Below are 21,801 nucleotides of genomic sequence, written 5' to 3' on the forward strand. Positions count from 1 at the left end.
TTCCCAGTCTACGTGTGAAATATCACATGCGAGTTCTCTAGACCATCTAAGGTATGGCTTATCTTGAAACGATTCAGTAACAGAATCTAATAATGCGTAGATTGGTTTAAGTCCTTTATAGTGTAATTGGAACAGTCTAAATAAGTCAGTGGAGTATATCCAACCAGATTTGTTGTGTGATTGAAGCAAATGTCTGACCTGTAAATATTTATAGAAGTCCGATTTGGGCAAGTTATATGTGGAACTTAGGTATCGAAATTGATGTAGATGATTACCTTGGAGTATAGAGGATATAGCTACTAAACCATTATTTACCCAATTTAGGAGATATAAGTCAGGTATGACATAAGTAACAATATGGATTGGGGAGTGTGGAGGCGGGGAGGTGTGCGCTTGGGACGACCCCCTATGAGCCATCCGCCAGCATTCTAGCCCTGCGAATGTAAAAGGAGACGCCCCTTGGGCCAGTTTTTGGTCCCATATGTGTAGATAAAGGAGAGTTTTCACATCCACCAGGCCACTGAGGATTAATTCTATATTGACCCAAGGTGTTTCCACAGCTCCTGCCCAGTAAAATTTTAAATGAGATATAAGTGTAGCCACGTAGTATCTGTGCAGGTCAGGAAGGTCCAGTCCTCCCCTCTGTCTATCCCTCATTAATAGTTTATTAGAAACTCTAGGCTTCTTATGTTTCCAGATGTAAGTGGACAGTGAAGATTGTGCTTGTTGAAAAAATGATCTTGGAAGTTGTATGGGCAATGTTCTATATAAGTACAGCAATTTCGGAAGTAATAGCATCTTAAATGCTGCAATTCGTCCCATCCATGATGCTTCATATTTCCCTATTTTCTCTAGCTCATTGTTCAGGGAATGTAAAAATGGCACATAGTTACAAGAGTATAGCTTTGAAAAGGAGGTAGGTATTTTAAGTCCTAGGTATGTAATATTGTCTGATTGCCAGTCAAGGGGGTGTGCTCTAGCTAGACATTCCCGCAACTGCTGGGTCATGTGAATAGGCAACACTTGTGATTTTTGCATATTTAGTTTATAATATGAAAGTGATCCAAACTGCTGAATGAAGTATAAGGTTCTTGGTAAGGAGGTCTCTGGGTCTGTTATGGTGAGGATTACATCATTCGCATATAAAGAAATTAAGTGTTCACTATTTCCAAGTTTAATACCTCTAACCTCTCCATCTTCCCTCAAGGCCTGTGCCAGGGGCTCCATACATAGAACGAAAATTAGCGGGGACAACGGACATCCCTGACGGGTGCCGTTGGTTATCAAGAACTCCCGAGAAAGAGACCCATTAGTGAACACTCTCGCATTCGGGAGAGTGTACAATGCTTTAATAGCCTGAAAAATCGTCCCCACCACACCCACTCTCTTCAGTACCGAGAAGGCGAACGACCAGTTAATTCGGTCGAACGCCTTATCGGCATCAAGCGACAGAAAGAGCGCTGGCTCCCCCCTGTTTTCGGCTATATGAAGAAGGTTCAATACTCTCCGAGTGTTGTCGCATGCCTGACGTTTTTGCACAAAACCTACTTGGTCTACATTAACTATTGAGGGCAAAATAGGGGCCAGTCTAGAGGCCAATAATTTGGCGTATAGCTTTACATCCACGTTTAATAGAGAGATAGGTCTAAAATTTTTAGGGGAGTCTGGGTTTTTTCCAGGTTTAGGCAATGTGACTATTATAGCCGCTTGATTCTCCTTAGGAAGGCAGCCAGTCATGAAAACCTCATTTATAAAGTTATGTAAGTGTGGTAGTAGAATATGGGAAAAGCGTTTATAATAAGAAGTCGACAGGCCATCTGGTCCTGGGGATTTACCCAATGGGAGGGAGGTAATAAGCTTTTTAATTTCTAGAGGGGTTACTTCAGCATTTAGTAAGGATAAGTGAGAGTCTGAGATTTTTGGTAAATTTATGTTTTGTAGAAATCTATTTATATCTATATCTGTGGGTGGAGAAATCTCTGGGTCTTGATCTAGATTGTATAAAGATTCATAATACCGCATAAATTTATTTGCAATATCATATGGGCTATATAACTTAGAGTGTTCAGAGTCACCCAAGAGGAATGGAATTCTGGATTTGATATATTTATCTTTCATTTTTGCAGCTAATAATTTACCTGATTTATTATCAAAGGCATAATATTTAGCTTTAGATTTAACTGTCATTTTGAGATACGTATCCAGCATTAGGTCCCTAATCTGCGTTTTAATCAGTTTTAATTCTAGCGCCAATTGAGGTGTTTTGCCTATTTTATTTTCTGTATCTAGTTGTTTTTGTCTGAGCAGGAGATCATTTAGACGTTCTTCCCGTTTCTTTTTATATGTATGCCCTACTCTAATAAAGGATCCCCTAATGTATGCTTTGTGAGCATTCCAAATCGTAGTAGCGGACACATCATCAGTCACATTGCTAGCAAAGTATTCCTCCAGGTCCCTTTCCAGTACTCCCCCATATTGAACATGGTGCATAAGAAAGTTGTTGCATCTCCATAGGTAATTTGGAGGGGGAGAGTTGCGCTCCTCCAGTTCTATCAGTATGGGAGAGTGGTCTGACCATGACGGTTCTAAAATGGAAGACGACTTTAATATGTCTAAGGTACTGCGATCTATACCAAAAATATCAATACGTGAATATGTGTTATGCGTCGGAGAATAACAGGTATAATCATGTTCAGAAGAGTGTAAAATTCTCCATGCATCAAAAATGTCTTCCCTATGAAAGAGAGAGGAGAGGGACACTGGAGCATGTCTACTGGTGGAGGAAGAATCTATGTCGGGGTCTAGTACCGCATTCCAATCACCGCATATGACCAAGTGACCTTGTTTATGTTTGTTAATCAATTTAAATAATCTGTTAAAAAATCTAAGCTGTCTTGTATTTGGCGCGTACACCGAAACAATTGTATAAAGCATGTTATTGCAAGAACAGACCATAATGATGTATCTACCATTAGCATCAGTTATTATATTAATTTGTTGGAAGGATACTGTACTATTTATCGCCACCATCACTCCTCTAGATTTAGTGACATAATGAGCCTGATATATGTTGGGAAAGGCAGAATTATAAAGTCTAAATGCATCTTTTTGTAGAAGATGTGTTTCCTGCACACATAGGATGTCGCACCCAGCTTTCCTAGCCTCTGACCACAAATAAGTACGTTTCTGGGGCACATTCAATCCATTAGTATTCAAAGACAAAACCTTTAAGACCATGTCAAAAGTCTATATGAATTGGAGTCGCAGTATCCACTTTCTTCATCTTAGCAGCTGAGACGGGATGCCATAGGACAGCAGCTGTCGGGAGCGAGATAAGATGTACCTGAAAGAAAACATAAACAAACAAGAACAAACAAAGAACAGATAAGCTGGCATTGCCAGTAGTAGGTTTCCTCGCAACACCAGGTGTTGGAAAGAGAAAATGGCGTCTTTGATAGACGCCGCAGTTGGAGGGGGTTCAACAGTTCCTTGTAGGGCAATCGTATGAAACGGGGGTTTAATGGACAGTCATAGAGTGTAGAGCCTTGTAAACCGTGGGTCAACGGCGACTTTTAGAGCCAGAATCCACCTTCCGCCAATCTGGGCGAACATGAGATGTGGACGGGTGAGGTTTTGGAGCCGGGGTCACAATTTGTATTCCCCATTTATGAAGTAGAGTAGTCCCATCTTTGAAAGTGCGAATAACATGGGTTCCTTCTCGATAAGAGATGAGCAGGCGGGTCGGATATCCCCACTTGTACATAATCTTTTTCTCTCTGAGAGCTTGGGTAATAGGGTTTAGCTCTCTACGCAGTTGAAGCGTGGCTGCTGACAGGTCCGCATACATAGCTACCCCAGAAAACTTTGCGGGCAAAGTATCCTTGTTCCTGGAACGTATCATCAAAGCATCTTTTATATGATAAAAATGAATCCGGGCAAGTATATCACGGGGTATATTGTCTGCAAGAAATTGAGGCTTTGGGATTCTATGTGCCCTGTCAATTAGTAAATCCCGGGGAGAGCAGTCAGGAATCACTGATTTAATGAGATCTTGAATAAATGGGACCAAGTCTTTCGTGGCGACTTCCTCAGGTACCCCTCGCAGTTTTATGTTATTGCGCCTAGATCGGTCTTCAATATCTGCAACTTTAGATCTCAGTGCGCAAACCTCACTTTCTAAATCATAGTGTTCATCAATAAGAGAGTTATGAGAGCCCACCATTTCTGCCATTTTCTCCTCTACATGTCCCACTCTATTTTCTAATGCTATCACTGAGGACTGTAGTGGCTTCAGGGACAGTGATAAGTTACTCTGTATGGAGGAATTTAGCAGCTGCAGCATTTGCTTAAGAGTGTTTTCAGTCACTGTAGCTTCAGATGTGGATAGCGAAGCAAAAATATCGGGGTGGTCATGTACTATGTCATTTTCTGCTGGCTGGGATAGAGCCTCTACGGATAAGGACATGCGAGGCCTTTGTTTTGCTGGGCTGCCCGCTGTGGAGGAGGCCGGTGACACCGGAGCAGAGGTAAAGGCAGGCTGCTCCCATTCTATACCCAGGGCCCTTTCCGCCACCCCATCAGGACCCTCTGGTAAGTTTGCTGCATACCTCATTCCCGGTGAAGGCAGTGAGCTGCTACCGGCTCGAGATTCCTCATGTTCCGCCTCCCGAGGTGACTGTGATGTCCGTTGCTGCGCTTGGCGCGAAGCGAAGCCCTGCTGTGTAGTGGCGGCAGCGCCATCTTGGAGCACCGCGGTCTGGGGGGAGCTGTAGAAGTCTGTTAACTTCTTCGTTCTGCCGTGATTTCTGCCCCTTCTTCTGGATGTCATCTCGTGCAGGAGAGTTTCCCCCCGCTTATGGGTGGAAATTTAGAGGGTTAGCTGGGTTCTGTGCGCCGTTCGTCGCTTATAGAGTATCGCTGGCTCTGGAGCTGTGCAGCTATGCGTCCATACCAGTCGGCTGCCAAGCCACGCCCCCCTTCAGTTTCCACTGTCATTGTAGGGTTGGGTGCAGAGATAGAAATGGTGGTGATCACAAGGGTGTGATCAGAAAAAAGGAAAGAAGGAAAAGGAACACAATAGCGCCCCTGGTGAAGTACGTTAGGCACAGGTATGAAGATGCTAGTGATAACACTCACCCTGTGGTGTTGCGCTTAGAGCACAACATCTGATATCGCATGTATCATGAAGTGGTATCCTGCAGCTTGGTTCCCCCGATCCCAGGCAGCGTCTGGTCCGGTAGTGGTGTAGGCAGCAGAAGAAGAAAAAAAACGGAACTTATTCCAAGCGCCAGACCCCTTGGGCAGTCAGTCTAACAATGTAGACCAGTTTCACTAAAAGAAAACATTTATTCAAAGCACAGATCTGAAACGCGTTGATCTGTGCTTTGAATAAATATTTTCTTTTATTGAAACTGGTCTACATTGTTAGACTGACTGCCCAAGGGGTCTGGCGCTTGGAATAAGTTCAGTTTTTTTTCTTCTTCTGCTGCCTACATGGGTGTGATCAGAGAAGGTGACCCCATCAGTCTCTGAGCGTTGCAGAAGATGTAGTCTAGCTGAGAATACATCAGGAGGGGGAGTAAAGGGAGAGCAGATATGCTATGTATAAATAGTCTGGTGATCATGAAGGAGGGCAGGAATGCAATGCAGAACAGTCGCATTAATGTGGGAGGACCCAGGGGAGGTGTTCAGGGATATGTTGAAGTCTCCCCCAGAACGCCCTCATCTAACTCTACCAATGTCTCCAGAACAGAGGCCAGCACCATCCCCAGGTTTGTTTTAAGGAAGTACAGAGAGAGAAAGGTAAATACCTGAGAGTGAGTGCAGCACTTGAGAAAAAATATGTGTCGTCCTCCATCACTGTGAGTCTCCAGATGCTCCCAGGGTGTGTAGGAAAATAGAATGCTTGTACCACCATATTGCTGCACCTCATGAAGGGCCGAAAAGTATATGGCTTACTAAAGAAGCAGCGGATACCCACTGAAGAGGACACTGATCGGGTCAGAGGAGAAGGAAGGGATTCCCCTTAAAATTGTATAGGTTCTGGCTTAGCTTGTAGTTGCTGTGGTGACATCCTGGCCTATCCTGTCTGGTTCTTCTCTGGACAGTCCTGTGTTCCCTTTCAGTCCACATCCTGCAGCTTGCCTATTAAAGGCTTCAGTGTTCTGCTAGTATTTGCCTGTGAAAGAAGTTACTTCTGTAGCTAGTATTATCTGTATTGTGTATAACAAAATGGAAAGATAACACCAGCACTGAATAGATCCTGTACAAGTTGCCTAGATACAACTGGTGGATCTCGGCTAAGACCACCAAAAAATGGAGCTGTATAAAATATATATAAATGTGTATCGGCGCTCTAAAAATAAAAACTACAAATAGTAATAGATGCTCACTTATTAAAATCCTGATGGGGAGTGTACTCATAATCTCTGCCCAGAGGGAAGTTCTTGTCTCCACTTAAAAATCCTGCAAAGCTGTAAGTCCACGTCCTTGATAATATGGAGCTTGTCCCGTTGTACTTGCTTTTTGAGGTTGGAGTAGTGTTGCTCGCGAATATTCGCAATTCGAATATTATTCGCGAATATCGCATATTCGCGAATTCGCGAATTTCGCGAATATAGCGCTATATATTCGTAATTACGAATATTCGTTTTTTTTTTCTTCACAATACACATCACAGTGATCATCCCTCTCTGCTTCCAGCTTGTGTGGTGTAAAGAAGGTTCTAATACTACTGTGTGAGACTGGCGCGCGAAAATTCGCATATGCTAATTTTCGCATATGCGAATTTTCACATATGTTAATTTTCGCATACGCGAATTTCGCGTATGCGAAAATAAAACGAGAATATAACGAATATGCGAATATTCGCGAATATATGACGAATATTCGTCCATATATTCGCGAATATTCGCGAATTCGAATATGGCCTATGCCGCTCAACACTAGGTTGGAGTAGTTTTCAGAAGTCCGTGGTTCTAGTCAGCCTATTAGCCGGGAGATCTGCCCCAGCCGGTGGCGTCTCACCAGCTTGCTGTACTGTTGGTGGATTAAGGAGTGCTGTCACCTAGCGCTAAGGAAAGCGTTACTTTACGAAACGCGTAAGATGCTTTTTGGCCTCGCTCTTTCCCTGTAGTTGTGACGTCACTCGCAGCGCTAGGTCACAGCACTCTGTAATCCACCAACAGTACAACAAGCCGCTGAGACACCACCGGCCGGGGTAGATCTCCCGGCTAATAGGCTGACTAGAACCACAGGCTTCTGAAAGCTACTCCAACCTCAAAAAGCAAGTACAACGGGACAAGCTCCATATTATCAAGGACGTGGACTTACAGCTTTGCAGGATTTTTAAGTGGAGACAAGAACTTCCCTCTGGGCAGAGATTCTGAGTACACTCCCCATCAGGATTTTAGTAAGTGAGCCTCTATTACTATTTGTAGTTTTTATTATTAGAGCGCCGATACACATTTATATATATTATCTGTATTGTATCCTGTATTCATGCATTCTGACTTTGGCTGTGCTTCTTGGTTAACCCTTTGCTTATTGATTTGGCATATCTTTAGTCCACTCGGTTCTGACCTCGGCTTGTTTACTCTGATTTATCTGTTGGTTTGTCTCCCTCTGTATTAGTTTGTGTGTTTGTTTACCTTTGCTACCCCTGAATGTTTCCTCTGAACTGTTACTGTGTTTTTTTTGTAGTTTGTTATTTTGACTTGACGTCCCAGCACTTTAGTTAGGAAGGGACCGTCTTCATGGATTGTCGCTTAGGGCAGATACGAAATAGGCAGCGACAGGGCCTGTGGGTGAGTGCAAAACTTCACTGATCCCCTGTCCATACTTGACACATGCACTTGAGTGGAACTGAGCTACAAAACCATACTCAACCTGCAGACAAATATGGTGCAGTTTTTTTTAAGAAATCCGTTCTGTTTTTCTAATGATGGATAATCCCTTTAAAGCAACAGGTAAATGGCTGGAAAAGTGAAGGCTTCTTAGAGTGTCTGTAGTGATCAGTGTCTCCGCATACACAGGATTACACAGTAGTGAAGAAGTCGTCTGGTGAGTGTGTGACCCCCCATGTGTCAGGAGGACGGGGCAGGAGCCAGACCCCCACCCCCGAGGAGCCTCCACCTCATTCACTGATACATGAGCAGAAGATCCTAGAACTTACCTCCAGGATCACTGAGCTGCTGACTGGAGAGGTGAGCGCTGCTGGGAATGCTGGGACATTATACAATAAGGGAGGTGTCTGGAGGATGACGGGATCATTGTGTGTGTCAGGTTCCTATAAGGTGTCAGGATGTCGCTGTCTATTTCTCCATGGAGGAGTTGGAGTATTTAGAAGGACACAAGGATCGAGAGGACATGTTAGACCTCACCTTGGAGATAATCTACTGGATAACTGAAGAGGTGAGAGGTCACATGACGTCTTATCTCTATAATAAAACAGGGAAATGTCTGGAGAGGTGAGAGGTCACATGACGTCTTATCTCTATAATAAAACAGGGAAATGTCTGGAGAGGTGTCGGATTCTTAGTGTCTGTAGTGATCAGTGTCTCCCCATACACAGGATTACACAGTAGTGAAGAAGTCGTCTGGTGAGTGTGTGACCCCCCATGTGTCAGGAGGGCGGGGCAGGAGCCAGAGCCCCGCCCCCGAGGAGCCTCCACCTCATTCACTGATACATGAGCAGAAGATCCTAGAACTTACCTCCAGGATCACTGAGCTGCTGACTGGAGAGGTGAGCGCTGCTGGGAATGCTGGGACATTATACAATAAGGGAGGTGTCTGGAGGATGACGGGATCATTGTGTGTGTCAGGTTCCTATAAGGTGTCAGGATGTCGCTGTCTATTTCTCCATGGAGGAGTGGGAGTATTTAGAAGGACACAAGGATCTGTACGCAGACATAGTCATGATGGAGGATCAGCAGCCCCTCACATCACCACTGGGTAAGAGGAGACCTTCCCTGATTGGAGAGAAGAGATCATGTGATCATCACATATAGACATTGGATTCAGTCACTGTCTTTATTTCCTATAGATGGATCCAGTCAGAGAAATCCCCCAGAGAGATGTCCCCGTCCTCTATATTCCCAGGATTGTAAAGAGGAAGAGCAGAATGTCCCTGTGGATCATCAGGTAGATGAAGCGGAGATTTCTGTAAATCCTCTATAGATTGATGTCATGGAGCTTTCTCCTAATCTTCTCCAGCAGTGGAGTATACAGTATACGCTCTATATCCTCTTCTCCAGCAGTGGAGTATACGGTATACGCTCTATATCCTCTTCTCCAGCAGTGGAGTATACAGTATACGCTCTATATCCTCTTCTCCAGCAGTGGAGTATACAGTATACGCTCTATATCCTCTTCTCCAGCAGTGGTGTATACAGTAGGCACTCTATATCCTCTTCTCCAGCAGTGGTGTATACAGTAGGCACTCTATATCCTCTTCTCCAGCAGTGGAGTATACTGTATACACTCTATATCCTCTTCTCCAGCAGTGGAGTACACAGTATACGCTCTATATCCTCTTCTCCAGCAGTGGAGTATACAGTATACACTCTATATCCTCTTCTCCAGCAGTGGAGTATACAGTATACGCTCTATATCCTCTTCTCCAGCAGTGGAGTATACAGTATACACTCTATATCCTCTTCTCCAGCAGTGGAGTATACAGTATACGCTCTATATCCTCTTCTCCAGCAGTGGAGTATACAGTATACGCTCTATATCCTCTTCTCCAGCAGTGGAGTATACAGTATACGCTCTATATCCTCTTCTCCAGCAGTGGAGTATACAGTATACGCTCTATATCCTCTTCTCCAGCAGTGGAGTATACAGTATACGCTCTATATCCTCTTCTCCAGCAGTGGAGTATACAGTATACGCTCTATATCCTCTTCTCCAGCAGTGGAGTATACAGTATACGCTCTATATCCTCTTCTCCAGCAGTGGAGTATACAGTATACGCTCTATATCCTCTTCTCCAGCAGTGGAGTATACAGTATACGCTCTATATCCTCTTCTCCAGCAGTGGAGTATACAGTATACGCTCTATATCCTCTTCTCCAGCAGTGGAGTATACAGTATACGCTCTATATCCTCTTCTCCAGCAGTGGAGTATACAGTATACGCTCTATATCCTCTTCTCCAGCAGTGGGGTATACAGTATACGCTCTATATCCTCTTCTCCAGCAGTGGGGTATACAGTATACGCTCTATATCCTCTTATCCAGCAGTGGGGTATACAGTATACGCTCTATATCCTCTTCTCCAGCAGTGGAGTATACAGTATACGCTCTATATCCTCTTCTCCAGCAGTGGAGTATACAGTATACGCTCTATATTCTCTTCTCCAGCAGTGGAGTATACAGTATACACTCTATATCCTCTTCTCCAGCAGTGGAGTATACAGTATACACTCTATATCCTCTTCTCCAGCAGTGGGGTATACAGTATACACTCTATATCCTCTTCTCCAGCAGTGGAGTATACAGTATACGCTCTATATCCTCTTCTCCAGCAGTGGAGTATACAGTATACGCTCTATATCCTCTTCTCCAGCAGTGGGGTATACAGTATACGCTCTATATCCTCTTCTCCAGCAGTGGGGTATACAGTATACGCTCTATATCCTCTTCTCCAGCAGTGGAGTATACAGTATACACTCTATATCCTCTTCTCCAGCAGTGGAGTATACAGTATACGCTCTATATCCTCTTCTCCAGCAGTGGAGTATACAGTATACACTCTATATCCTCTTCTCCAGCAGTGGAGTATACAGTATACACTCTATATCCTCTTCTCCAGCAGTGGAGTATACACTATACGCTCTATATCCTCTTCTCCAGCAGTGGAGTATACAGTATACGCTCTATATCCTCTTCTCCAGCAGTGGAGTATACAGTATACGCTCTATATCCTCTTCTCCAGCAGTGGAGTATACAGTATACGCTCTATATCCTCTTCTCCAGCAGTGGAGTATACAGTATACACTCTATATCCTCTTCTCCAGCAGTGGAGTATACAGTATACAGTGTATATCCTCTTCTCCAGCAGTGGAGTATACAGTATACGCTCTATATCCTCTTCTCTAGCAGTGGAGTATACAGTATACGCTCTATATCCTCTTCTCCAGCAGTGGAGTATACAGTATACGCTCTATATCCTCTTCTCCAGCAGTGGAGTATACAGTATACACTCTATATCCTCTTCTTATTGGGGCCTGTGGACGCTCCTGGATACTAATAGTTTCTGGTATATAATCTTGTATTTATCTTCTCTTGTTTAGACGTCTGTATCTCAGTCGTTGCTCAGTGTAGATAAATGTAAAGTTCTGCTGTGTAGATGTAAATCATAAAGAACAGAAACATTTCTGCTGATGTGTAAAGTTCTCGGCTGAATGTTGTTCCCGTCTGATCACAGATTGGGGAGATTCTTCTCTTTTTAGGATAATTAATTTCACACCTTCTTGGATTTTTGATCTTTTTCATGTATAAAAATAAACTAGAATCTTTTTTTTTACCATGTTTTTTTTATTGTTCTCCTCGCAGGAAAGAGATGTTGGAATTAGGAATGAACGAGAAAAACCGGAATCAGTGTCAGTGAATGGTAAAAGCCTTTTATACATCTTTATAATGGGATTATATGGGATAACTGATATGATGTAAATATCTTCCTCATGATAGTTATTACTATTATTATTATGTTATTTACTAATAATTATTTTAGTTGTGCAGCATTTTATTATATTCTATGGCACTGATACGAGGTGATACAGTGTGGGTATAAAAACATACACTCTACAGATTTATAATTACAGTGACCCCCCGACCTACGATGGCCCCGACATACGATCATTTCAGCATACGATCACTCTCAGAGGCCATCGCATGTGCAAAGCGGCATCAACATACGATGCTTTTGTATGTCGGGGCCATCGCATAAACGGCTATCCTGCAGCGCAGACTGCTTCAGCTGCCACCGGATAGCTGTTTACGGTGCCCCGTGTGGTCCGCTGACGATCACTTACCTGTCCTCGGGGCTCCGGCGCATCCTCTTCGGGATCCCCTGCACCGTCGGCGCTCTCCATCGTCATCATCACGTCGCTGCACACGCCGTCCCGTCATCCAATAGGAGCGGCGTGCGTAGCGACGTGATGGCGGCGACGGAGAGCGAGGATGCCGGGGAAGCAGAGGCCTTACCAGAGCATCGTGGACACCTCGGGGATGCGCGACAGCGATGTACGGCGACATCCCGGGCAGCGGTGACGAGCAGTGACGGTCCGGAGCGGCAGGGACAGGTGAGTACAACCTCCAATACCAGTGGTCTTCAACCTGCGGACCTCCAGATGTTGCAAAACTACAACTCCCAGCATGCCCGGACAGCCAACGGCTGTCCGGGCATGCTGGGTGTTGTAGTTTTGCAACATCTGGAGGTCCGCAGGTCGTAGACCACTGTCCTATACTTTACATTGCACGGATCCCTCAACATGCGATGGTTTCAACAAACGATGGTCCGTTTGGAACGGATTACCATCGTATGTTGAGGGACCACTGTATTTTATAGGGCCGTTCATTCCATAGCGCTGTACTTACCAAATAGAGGTAACCTTAGACTGGGAGACCACTTGGCAGGTGTTTGGAAAACATTTTCAACATGCATGTAGAGAATAAGGTGCAGGGCAATGCCGGTCTCCATAATACATCATACAGAGAATCGGGATAACAGGGTGAAGTACCTACATAACAAGCAGTAATAAACCAAATAAGGTGTCGGCACTCACCCTTCAGGGTATATAAGGAAGGCAAGAGTCTGCCGGTAAATAGAAACAAGAAGAGTAAAGTGAAAGACAGAAACAAAAACTGCAAATATAATTCAGGAAAGGAGACCAACAACTAAGTCACGTCCAGCTCGATGATCATGGAACTTAACTACATACCCATTGAGATCCTCCATTCATTGAGTTCTCATCCGGGTGCCGCAGCCCAGATCGCGAGGGTTCCCAGCGACAGGACCCCCCGCGATCAGACATCTTATCCCCTATCCTTTGGATAGAGGATAAGATTTCTAGGGGTGGAGTACCCCCTTTAATGTTACACTTCATGTCAACCTACTTCATGCCACCCCTCCTGTGACTGTTGTCACCTTCCCTTCAAAAAAGTGGGGCTCCTAGATTCGAAGCAAATTTCTGTTTTTAGCTAACTGTGGACCGAACCAATGCAGTCAGTACTACAATAATGGATCGATCCAACACAGCCACACATGGTACCAATAAAATCTACAGATCACAGTACAAAAAATGACCCTCATATACAGAAAAAACAATAAATTAGGGTATGTTCAGACTACAGATTTGGAGCGGAATCTCCGCTCGCAGAGTACCGCGAGAGGAGATGCCATCTGGCGGCTGCCACTAAAATACTTGGGCATTCTGCAGAGGTCCGCGGAAGACTCATTCACACTGATGTTTGGAGTTCACACCGCGGAATTCCGATGCGCAATTGAGGGGTCAGAAGAGGAGAATTTTAAGCATACTGATTTTCATATAAAAATTAAGATTTTATAGAAGTAGTAAAATAAAGTAAAACCTATAGAAATGACATAAAGTACCTACAGAATAAAGCACTGCATAAAAACTCAAGTCCCCAAAAGTTGCAAAATGTCGTGTATTTTTTTATTTTTTATTTTGCCCCACAATTTTTTTTATTTTGCTGTAGATTTTGTGGTAAAATAAGTGATGTCATTACGAAATACTACTGGTGGTGCAAAAAAAACCTTCATACAGGTCTATGGGGATAATTGAAAGTGTAATGGCAGAATCAGAACATGCGGGGAAAAAACTAAAGGGCAAAAAAAAAATGTAAAAAAATATTAAAAATAGCTTCCTTCATTAAGGGGTTAATAGGGTTGTGTACCCCCCAATTATCTTGTTAAGTTAAATTTGAGACAAATCTATCAAGAGGTTTTTAAATTATCACAGGACATACACAAAGACAAAATCCATTAGGGTTAAAGGGGTACTCCCCTGGAAAACCTTTTTTTTATTTTTTTTATTTTTTAATCAACTGGTGCCAGAAAGTTAAATAGATTTGTAAATCACTTCTATTAAAAAATCTTAATCCTTCCAGTACTTTTTAGGGGCGGTATACTAAAGAGAAATAAAAAAAAAAAGAAATGCATTTCCTCTAATGTCATGATCACAGTGCTCTCTGCTGACCTCTGCTGTCCATTTTAGGAACTGTCCAGAGCAGCATATGTTTTCTATGGGGATTTTCTCCTGCCCTAGACAGTTCCTTAAATGGACAGCAGAGGTCAGTAGAGAGCACTGTGATCATAACATCAGAGGAAATGCATTTCTTTTTTGAATTTCTCTTTAGTATACAGCCTCTAAAAAGTACTGGAAGGATTAAGATTTTTTAATAGACGTGATTTACAAATCTGTTTAACTTTCTGGCACCAGTTGATTTAAAAAAAAAAAAAAAGTTTTCCACGGGAGTACCCCTTTAAACTGTAAATCTCACTAAGTATGGTCAATAATTTACTTGTCTAGATCTGGCCACTTTACAAGTTAACCCTGTTAACCCTTAAACAGTCACCTTTAACCCCTCATATGCAGCGATCAACGCTGAAGACGGCACCTAAGTGGTTTTACTAGGGACAGAAAAAAGTTTCTCACCCATCGAAACAAGCATAAAAAGTAATCAAAAAGTCATACAGACTTCAAAATGGTTCCAATAAAAACTACATATGGTCCCGCAATTTAAATAAAACAAATAAAAATAAGTGCCCCAAACAGATGCATACAGATCCTACGAGTGGAGGCCTCTGTCTCCTCCAAACCTCCTACATCAAAGCAATTACTAAAAAGGGTTAAATCTGCGGATTCGGAGGCTGTAATTGTTACGTTTTGTTTCCCTTCCTGTAAGTCTATAAATGGGGCATACTGGTCTATAGAGAGGACTACTGAGCTCTGAGATATAATGGAGAGGACCCCTTTATGTGGAAAGATTGTTGGCATCAGTCTCTTGTTTGTTTTTTTTCCTTGCTCTGGATCAACACAGTTTAGTCTTAGGTTGAACTCGATGGACGCTTGTCTTTTTTTCAACCTTACAAACTACGTTACTATGTTAGAGACTGATCTGTGACATGACGGGACCTGGTACCCCCCCCGCCAGTCAGCTTTTTGGCAGAGCCACGGCCGCCGGATTTACAGTAAGAACAGAAGCGGAAACTTATGGCTCCATTTAACATATAGTGATCATAAAGTGAATGAGAGAGGAGTTGCAGCAACCTGGTCCGGCCACTACACAATTAATGGAGCCGTCTGTTTCTGGCTCAATTCACAGTATAGATCCGGCTTACACGGCTTTGCCGAACAGCTAGTCGGCAGGGGTGCCTGGTGTGAGCACCCCTCTATCAGATAAAAATGGACTGTGGTTCTAACTCAGTGGTCTCAAACTGTGGCTCTCCAAATGTTGCAAAACTTCAACTCCCAGCATGCCCGGACAGCCGAAGGCTGTCCGGGCATGCTGGGAGTTGAAGTTTTACAACATCCGGAGGGCCACAATTTGGACAACTGGAAAACACCTTTAACCCCTTAAAGGGGTACTCTGCCCCTAGACATCTTATCCCCTATCCAAAGGATAGGGGATAAGTTGTCCGATCGCCGGGGTCCCGCTGCTGGGGACCCCGGGGATGCCGCTGCGGCACCCCGCTATCATTACTGCGCAGAGCGAGATCGCTCTGCACGTAATGACGGGCAATACAGGGGACGGAGCATCGTTAGGTCAGGGCTCCACCCCTCGTGATGTCACGGCCCGCCCCCGTCAATACAAGTCTATGGGAGGGGGCGTGGCGGTCGCCACGCCCCCTGCCATAGACTTGCATTAAGGGGACGAGCCGTGATGTCATGAGGGGCGGAGCCATGACGTCACGCTGCTCCGACCCCTGTATCGTCCGTCATTACGCACAGAGCGAACTCGCTCTGTGCTGTAATGAGAGCGGTGGGGCCGCTCAAGTCCCCAAAAGTTGCAAAATGTCGTGTTTTTTTTTATTTTGCCCCACAATTTTTTTTTATTTTGCTGTAGATTTTGTGGTAAAATAAGTGATGTCATTACGAAATACTACTGGTGGTGCAAAAAAACCTTCATACAGGTCTATGGGGATAATTGAAAGTGTAATGGCAGAATCAGAACATGAGGGGAAAAACTAAAGGGCAAAAAAAAATTAAAAATAATATTAAAAATAGCTTCCTTCATTAAGGGGTTAATAGAGTTGTGTACCCCCCAATTATCTTGTTAAGTTAAATTTGAGACAAATCTATCAAGAGGTTTTTAAATTATCACAGGACATACACAAAGACAAAATCCATTAGGGTTAAAGGGGTACTCCCCTGGAAAACCTTTTTTTTTTTTTATCAACTGGTGCCAGAAAGTTCAATAGATTTGTAAATCACTTCTATTAAAAAATCTTAATCCTTCCAGTACTTTTTAGGGGCTGTATACTAAAGAGAAATCCAAAAAAAGAAATGCATTTCCTCTAATGTCATGATCACAGTGCTCTCTGCTGACCTCTGCTGTCCATTTTAGGAACTGTCCAGAGCAGCATATGTTTTCTATGGGGATTTTCTCCTGCCCTGGACAGTTCCTTAAATGGACAGCAGAGGTCAGTAGAGAGCACTGTGATCATAACATCAGAGGAAATGCATTTCTTTTTTGAATTTCTCTTTAGTATACAGCCCCTAAAAAGTACTGGAAGGATTAAGATTTTTTAATAGACGTGATTTACAAATCTGTTTAACTTTCTGGCACCAGTTGATTTAAAAAAAAAAAAAAAAGTTTTCCACGGGAGTACCCCTTTAAACTGTAAATCTCACTAAGTATGGTCAATAATTTACTTGTCTAGATCTGGCCACTTTACAAGTTAACCCTGTTAACCCTTAAACAGTCACCTTTAACCCCTCATATGCAGCGATCAACGCTGAAGACGGCACCTAAGTGGTTTTACTAGGGACAGAAAAAAGTTTCTCACCCATCGAAACAAGCATAAAAAGTAATCAATAAGTCATACAGACTTCAAAATGGTTCCAATAAAAACTACATATGGTCCCGCAATTTAAATAAAAAAAATAAAAATAAGTGCCCCAAACAGATGCATACAGATCCTACGAGTGGAGGCCTCTGTCTCCTCCAAACCTCCTACATCAAAGCAATTACTAAAAAGGGTTAAATCTGCGGATTCGGAGGCTGTAATTGTTACGTTTTGTTTCCCTTCCTGTAAGTCTATAAATGGGGCATACTGGTCTATAGAGAGGACTACTGAGCTCTGAGATATAATGGAGAGGACCCCTTTATGTGGAAAGATTGTTGGCATCAGCCTCTTGTTTTTTTTTTTTTACCCTTGCTCTGGATCAACACAGTTTAGTCTTAGGTTGAACTCGATGGACGCTTGTCTTTTTTTCAACCTTACAAACTACGTTACTATGTTAGATACTGATCTGTGATGACATGACGGGACCTGGTACCCCCCCCGCCAGTCAGCTTTTTGGCAGAGCCACGGCCGCCGGATTTACAGTAAGAACAGAAGCGGAAACTTATGGCTCCATTTAACATATAGTGATCATAAAGTGAATGAGAGAGGAGTTGCAGCAACCTGGTCCGGCCACTACACAATTAATGGAGCCGTCTGTTTCTGGCTCAATTCACAGTATAGATCCGGCTTACATGGCTTTGCCGAACAGCTAGTCGGCAGGGGTGCCTGGTGTGAGCACCCCTCTATCAGATAAAAATGGACTGTGGTTCTAACTCAGTGGTCTCAAACTGTGGCTCTCCAAATGTTGCAAAACTTCAACTCCCAGCATGCCCGGACAGCCTTCGGCTGTCCGGGCATGCTGGGAGTTGAAGTTTTACAACATCCGGAGGGCCACAATTTGGACAACTGGAAAACACTTTTAACCCCTTAAAGGGGTACTCCGCCCCTAGACATCTTATCCCCTATCCAAAGGATAGGGGATAAGTTGTCCGATCGCCGGGGTCCCGCTGCTGGGGACCCCGGGGATGCCGCTGCGGCACCCCGCTATCATTACTGCGCAGAGCGAGATCGCTCTGCACGTAATGACGGGCAATACAGGGGACGGAGCATCGTTAGGTCAGGGCTCCACCCCTCGTGACATCACGGCCCGCCCCCGTCAATACAAGTCTATGGGAGGGGGCGTGACGGTCGCCACGCCCCCTGCCATAGACTTGCATTAAGGGGACGGGCCGTGATGTCATGAGGGGCGGAGCCATGACGTCACGCTGCTCCGACCCCTGTATCGTCCGTCATTACGCACAGAGCGAACTCGCTCTGTGCTGTAATGAGAGCGGTGGGGCCGCAGCGGCGATCCCCAGGCTCCCCAGCAGCGGGACCGCGGCGATCGGACATCTTATCCCCTATCCTTTGGATAGGGGATAAGATGCCAGGGGCGGAGTACCCCTTTAAGGACCCGGGTTTTTCCGTTTTTGCATTTTTTGTTTTTTCCTCCTTATCTTTTAAAAAAAATCATAACTGTTTAAATTTTGCACCTAAAAATCCCTATAATGGCTTATTTTTTGCACCACCAATTCTACTTTGTAATGTCGTCAGTCAGTTTACCCAAAAATCTACTGCGAAATGGGAAAAAAAATTATTGTGAGACAAAATTGAATTTTGGGGGCTTCGGTTTCTACGCAGTGCATTTTTCGGTAAAAATGACACCTTATCATTATTCTGTAGGTCCATATGGTTAAAATGATTCCCTACTTATATAGGTGATTTTGTCGCACTTCTGGAAAAAATCATAACTACATGCAGGAAAATGTATACGTTTAAAATTGTCATCTTCTGACCCCTATAACTTTTTTATTTTTGCGCGTATGGGGCGGTATGAGGGCTCATTTTTTTGATCGCTTTTTATTTATTTTTACATGATATAAAAAGTGACCAAAAATACACAATTTTGGACTTTGGAATTTTTTTGCGCGTATGCCATTAACCATGCGGTTTAACTAATTATATATTGTTATAATTCGGACATTTCCGCATGCAGCGATACCATATATGTTTCTTTTTATTTACGCAGTTTTTTTTTTTTTTTTGTGGGAAAAGGGGGGTGATTCAAACTTTTATTAGGGGAGGGGTTAAATGATCTTTATTTACTTTTTTTCACTTTTTTTTTTTTTTTTTGCAGTGTTATAGCTCCCATAGGGGACTATAATACTGATCACACTGATCTCTTATACTGATCATTATTATCCCATAGGGGGCTATAACACTTCACACACTGATCTTTTACATTGATCATTGTTATCCTATAGGGGACTATAACACTGCACACACTGATCTTTTACATTGATCACTGGTTTCTCATAGGAAACCACTGATCAATGATTCTGCCGCTTGACTGCTCATGCCTGGATCTCAGGCACTGAGCAGTCATTTGGCGATCGGACAGCGAGGAGGCAGGTAGGGACCCTCCGGCTGTCTTGTAAGCTGTTCGGGATGCCACGTTTTCGCCGCGGCGATCCCGAACAGCTCCCTGAACTAACCGGCAACGTTTTAGTTTCACTTTAGACGCAGCGATCAACTTTGAACACCGCGTCTAAAGGGTTAATAGCGTGCGGCACCGCGATCGGTGCTGCGCGCTATTAGCCACGGGTCCCGATCTGCTATGACACGGGAGCGGACTCAAGACGTACATGTACGTCATGGGTCCTGAAGGTGTTAATAAAATTGTCAGTTATTTTGTTTGGGAAAATAAGAACATTTTATTTTGTTTTCCAGGTGAAGACTACGTGAAAGGCCCCCATGGACGTTCCCATTTATCTCCCTATTATGTAGAAGAACATAACTATGCTACAAAAGCTAATTCAACAACTTATGTATTCATATTCCTTCACAGCAGCAATCAACCCACCGATACCGCTGGCCACCAGAATCCTTCCCCTAATCAATCACTGAACGGCCAACAAAGAACTGGATGTAAACCTTCTTTGCATGATATTGCACCTAACCATCAAGACAAGCCATTTTCATGTCCAGAATGCGGGAAATGTTTTAGCAAGAAATCAAATCTTAACTCTCATCTAAGAACTCACACAGGAGAGAAGCCATTTTCATGTTCAGAATGTGGAAAAAGTTTTAGCTTGAAATCAGTTCTTAGGGTTCATCTAAGAACTCACACAGGGGAGAAGCCATTTTCATGTTCAGAATGTGGGAAATGTTTTAGTCTCAAAGACAGTCTTTCTCGTCATCTAAAAACTCACACAGGAGAGAAGCCATTTTCATGTTCAGAATGTGGAAAATCTTTTACCGAGGCAAAATATCTTGCTCATCATCAAAAAAATCACACAGGAGAGAACTCATTTCCTTGTCCTGAATGCGGGAAATGTTTTACCATGAAAAAAAGTCTTGTTGTACATCAGGTAATTCACACAAAGGAGAAGCCATTTTCATGTTCAGAGTGTGGGAAATGTTTTACACAGAATTCATGTCTTTATAAGCATCTAAAAACTCACACAGGAGAGAAGCCATTTTCATGTTCAGAATGTGGAAAAAGTTTTAGCAGTAAAACAGTTCTTAGGGTTCATCTAAGAACTCACACAGGGGAGAAGCCATTTTCATGTTCAGAATGTAAGAAATGTTTTAGCCACAAAGACAGTCTTTTAAATCATCTAAAAACTCACACAGGGATGTTATTTTCATGTTCAGAATGTGGTAAATGTTATAGCAGGAAATCAAATCTTAATGATCATCTAAGAACTCACACAGGAGAGAAGCCATTTTCATGTTCAGAGTGTGGGAAATGTTTTACACAGCAATCATATCTTTTTAAACATCAAAAAACTCACACAGGAGAAAAGCCATTTTCATGTTCAGAATGTGGAAAATGTTTTAGACAGAAAGCGTGTCTTCTTAATCATCTGAAGACTCACACAGGAGAAAAGCCATTTTCATGTTCAAAGTGTGGGAAATGTTTTTTCCACAAAAAAAGTATTTTTTATCATCTAAAAACTCACACAGAAGAGATGCCATTTTGATGTTGAGAATGCGGAAAATGTTTTAGCATGAAACGAAGTCTTAATTATCATCTAAGAACTCACTCCATTTTTATGTCCTTTTAATGTTTGAAGTAGTTCTAAATCCACTCTTATGGTACATCTAAGTAGGCAAGTGGGGAAAAAAGTTTTTTTTTATGTTCAGAATGTGGAAAATTCTCTAGTACAAAACCCAATCTTGTTAGACACTTAGACAGATAACATGTCTTAGGGAACATCTGAAAAGTCCCTACATTTTTTTTCTTTCACAGGAATTGATCCTTTGAAAGAATTAACATGTTTGACGGTAATCCACAAGCAGAGTCTCATTGTTTAAAGGGAAACCGACACCACGTTGGCCCTGCCACTGCTAAACAATATAGCGATACCCATCCAATGGTAACCCATGGTTAAAGGGGTACTCCGGTGGAAAACGTATTTTTTTAAATGAACTGGTGCCAGAAAGTTAAACAGATTTGTCAATTATTTCTATGAAAAAATCGTAATCCTTTCAGTACTTTTTAGCAGCTGTATGCTACAGAGGAAATTCTTTTACTTTTTGAATTTCTTTATTGTGTTGTCCATAGTGCTCTCTGCTGACACCTGATGCCCGTATCAGGAACTGTCCCGAGCAGGAGAAAATCCCCATAGCAAACCTATGCTACTCTGGACAGTTCCCGACACGGACAGAGGTGTCAGCAGAGAGCACTGTGTACAACACAAAAAAGAAATTCAAAAAGTAAAG

General features: G+C 43.1%; 1 pseudogene; it reads left to right on the forward strand.

Annotated features, from left to right (window-relative positions):
* LOC130361088 (zinc finger protein 420-like) overlaps positions 1 to 21,512 on the forward strand; it is a 49,356-nt pseudogene extending 27,844 nt beyond the window's left edge.
* The last annotated feature ends 289 nt before the right edge of the window (positions 21,513 to 21,801 follow it).

Source organism: Hyla sarda, chromosome 3 (assembly GCF_029499605.1).
Source record: "Hyla sarda isolate aHylSar1 chromosome 3, aHylSar1.hap1, whole genome shotgun sequence".
NCBI classification, from domain to species: domain Eukaryota; kingdom Metazoa; phylum Chordata; class Amphibia; order Anura; family Hylidae; genus Hyla; species Hyla sarda.